This window comes from Perognathus longimembris, chromosome 6 (genome assembly GCF_023159225.1).
Source record: "Perognathus longimembris pacificus isolate PPM17 chromosome 6, ASM2315922v1, whole genome shotgun sequence".
NCBI lineage: Eukaryota > Metazoa > Chordata > Mammalia > Rodentia > Heteromyidae > Perognathus > Perognathus longimembris.
Window position 1 is genome coordinate 20,083,243 of NC_063166.1, and position 4,088 is coordinate 20,087,330.

Consider the following 4,088-nt stretch of genomic DNA (forward strand, 5'->3'; position numbering starts at 1 on the left):
TTCTGTTCCCAGCATACACCATAGACATCAGTGTTACCTTTCTTCAACAACTTTGTGACTCAGATTAGTCTGAGTACACACTCAGCATCTCAATACTGAGGTCTCCTAATATTACATTTGGGTATCCTCAAACTCCCAAGGACACATAACATCTCTTAAACATGACTTAAATGATAGCTCTTTGGGGGTGCTCAATGTCTTATTTTTTTTAACTCTTGAGTCCATGGTTTTCTCTGAGTAAGTGTGTGTGTGTGTGTGTGTGTGTGTGTGTGTGTGTGTGTGTGTGGCGCTTGCTTTGGCAGTACATATACTAAAATTGGAATGGTATAGAGAAGCTTAGCATGGCCCTTGCACAAGAAGCAAATGGATATCCTACAAAATTAAGAAGAGTGAAGAAAGAGGTATGATACGGAACAATAGGTAAAAATGGTGAAAGGGCTGACATTGGTCAAGACATATTATATTCATAAACTGCTTTGTTAAATGGCAAGTCCTTTGTACAACTACTTAAAGATAATTTTTAAAAAATTAAAAATACAAATGTGTAATACGGTCAAGATTCCATGCCTGCATGCGCATCAAGGTATCACATATCCATCCCAACTAATGAGCAAATCCAAACTACCTCCTCCCAATAGACGTGGGAATGCCAAATCCACCATCACAGCCAGAACTCTCTGGACATGAGACTTTCTTGGGGCTAAATTTACCCAGATTTTTGTGTGCTTTCATTTTCACGTAGTACACAAGACATTAATCAAGTTGACCTTTCATGATAATGCTGTCAAGAGCTGTCAGAAACATGCAGTTTGACTGTTCTCACATTTCCTGCTTCCTTGATTGAAATTTGTAATGCTAAATGGCAGCAAGTGATTCCAATTCTCTCACATGGGAACTTGTTCCTTAGGGTGACTTGCTCAAGTGACTAAGAACAGCAAAGTCGCATCACTCTCACTGGCATTAAACGCATAAGCATCTCATTTAGAGTTTACTACCAGAAACCAGAGTTGCTGACTGCCATGGAAAGCCTTATTTCTGGGATTTGGGTAAATGAGTGATCTCAGTCACTAAATAAAGCTTTTGCCAAAAAAGAAACAATCACATTAAATAAGACAGCCTCACTTAATACTTTAAGTACTCAGGAACATTAAGATATTTAAGTCAAAAACATGTTTTATACTACTGAAATAGTAAAAATCCCATGGCTATGTTAGAATAGAAAAAGTTTCTAGTTAAGTCACCTGCACTTTCAGCCTTCATGAGTCTTATGCTCTTCTTATACCTATTTAAATAAATTTAACATTTCTTTAGTTATACATTGAAATAATAACTGAACAGGAGAATATTAGAGCTGCATATAATCTATCCCTAGAGTTCACAAAATAAAAACTTCATCAATAATGCAAAAATCAAAAATGCATGTGTTGAATTGTTTTAAAAGATGCTTAGAGCTAGGAATCAGTGGCCCATACTTGAAATCTCAGCTACTCAAGATTGAGATCTGAGGATGATAGTTTGAAGCCAGCCCAAGCAAGAAACTCCACGAGAGTGTTATTCCTGATTAACAGCAAAAAGCTGGGAGTGGAGCTGTGACTCAAGTAGAAGAGTGTTCAAGTAATACAATGAAAAAGCTATGGGACAGAACCCAGACCTTGACTTGAGTTCAAGCCCAATACAAGTGCACACACACACACACACACACACACACACACACACAAATGCTGTTGAGTTATAAATGCTAACACAGAGCTTTCAGAAACTCATAGGGATTTACAATATAAATGTTTAATTTGCAGCCACAGAAAATAGGTATATAGTTTGTTTTAGGGACATCATATATCAAGGTATACATTTTAGGGAATTTCCCCACTGACCTACTTCCTCCATCTGGGCCCTACCTCCTACTTTCTGGCACCATCCAAAATACTGCTACCATCTGGGGACCAAGCCTTCAACACCTAGCCTGAGGGGATATCAAATATTCAAACCACAATATGTATGAATATACATCTTCTTGTATGTATTATTAGTCAACTTCTTGTTCTCTAGTGTCAGTGTCTGAGGCAGAGCAGAACTGCTCACCAGGAATGGCCTCTAAGAACTGGAGCCATCCTGAGATCATAGTCACTTCTTAACTAGAAAACTCCTAATCCTTTGCTTGGTAGATGAAAAAAAAATCTTCATATTTGACTTTCATTCTCTTTATCCTTGTTCAATATTTGCTTAAGATCACAAGTATTCATTAACCGAGAAAAAGAAGGCAGAAAACAGAATTCACAAGGTTGATAATGAATTTTACATACTAGGGAAAAAAACCCAAAGGTTTATTTATGGTTATGGCTGTAAGGCTAATTAGAAAATTTATTGATTATCCTTGCTGTGCATATTTACATTAAAATGCAATTTCATTCCATTCCAGCCATATATGTATAGTCCAGATTAAAATTATGCTAGCACACTGAAAAGCAGATCAAGAAAGCTAAATATTTTTATTTCTAATACAAGAGCTCATATATATGTATATAATCCAAATGGAAGTATAAATGGCTCATAAACATATTAATGATTCTAGTTAATCTGTCTTAAACTCTGAAATTTATCGAGTGAAGTTACTAATTGAGATGGTGACAAATTATTTTATTATAGTACATCCATTAATTTGCCATGGCACTACTAATGTTTTTCCTAAAATAACCTACCCATGTACTTTAATAAAGCCAGATTAAAAGGAGTGTTTTCATAAGTGTTAATAACTTTTTAGAGATAGTACAGTAACTCCTGAAATGAGACTGTATATAAAATGAAACTATTTTCTACTTCAGGTATTACCAAGCTGATTATAACTGAGACAACAATGAGAAAAAGCCGTAGATATCTGCCACTATGAAAAGGTTTTCTTGTATCTACAAGATGAGAGAGTTCACTATAAATTTCCCTAGTAAAATTCTAGTAAAATAGCAGTTTCATTTAATCATTTATTTACTAAGGCATTAAGTATTTGTTCTGTGCCTATCTAGCCCATATATGAAGTATTAGGCATTTATTTCTATCTGAAGTCATCTCAGTGTAGCTAACATCTCAGAGGCAGTTACCAACAGTGAGAAAGACTAGAAGATTCATCTAATATTTGATGCATTCATTTCATCAGCCTTCAAGAGCACAGTGGGGAAGCAGGGTCTTTGGTGACTGACTGTATGTATAATGAGCAAGGCAGCAAGGTTAAAAAGACAGCCACATAGTTACAATGAATTCAGCAAACTACATCTCTCTAACACATTTACTGTTTCTTAAAAGAAAGAAAGAATTCTGAGCTACCTTGAATCTACCAGGCTCCTTCTAATTACTAACAATGACAAGTCTGCCCTCTCTGTTGCAGCTGGATGCCCCAGGCATCTTTATAGTAAAACCAACAAATGATAGGAAGGCTATGATTTAAACTCAAAAACCAATGCACAGTTGGCGATATTTTCTTACAAGGTTACTTGAATGTTTTATGTCCAAGGTTTGCAAGATCACAGAAGATGCAGAAGGACAATGCAAGGTCAAATCTACATCTCATATACAAAGAATAAACTGGTTCCTTAGTCTGTGTGATATAGCTAACGATTTAAAGTATAGAGGATGAATAGTAGGATCCTCAGCACAAAGACCAAGCTAGTGACCTCTAGCACCCTGCTATGAATAATGGCCATTATTAGGAGTTGGTAGCAGTAGCAGTAGCAGCAGCAGCAATATAACACAGTTTTTCTTTTAGAGCAAGAAAAGGAATAGTGTCGACAGTACAGTCTGTGTGATATATGCTATACTAATTATTTTTATTTAATTCTCAGAGGCATCTATTTATTTTAACATCCCAATCCCTCCTCCTAGAACAACCTGAGGCTATATACCTTTCCATCAACCATGTGTGGTGTGGTACTTTTTTTTCCCCTTCAAAATTTGTAAATAAGTGGGATCTACCCATGTCTTATAAAATCAGAAGATTCAGCAATATGTAGCTTTTTTTAAGGCTGTTCTCTTAGGATGTGAGATGCTATATATACAGCAAGTTATGACTTATGAGGGATCGTTTGCAGCTTATAAATTAA

The 4,088-nt window shown here is 35.9% G+C and overlaps 1 non-coding gene across 1 annotated transcript; it reads left to right on the forward strand.

Moving 5' to 3' along the window:
• Positions 1-286: 286 nt before the first annotated feature.
• LOC125353996 lies at positions 287-393 on the forward strand. Its single transcript, XR_007211392.1, has one exon. It is a non-coding gene; the product is annotated as a U6 spliceosomal RNA (small nuclear RNA).
• The last annotated feature ends 3,695 nt before the right edge of the window (positions 394-4,088 follow it).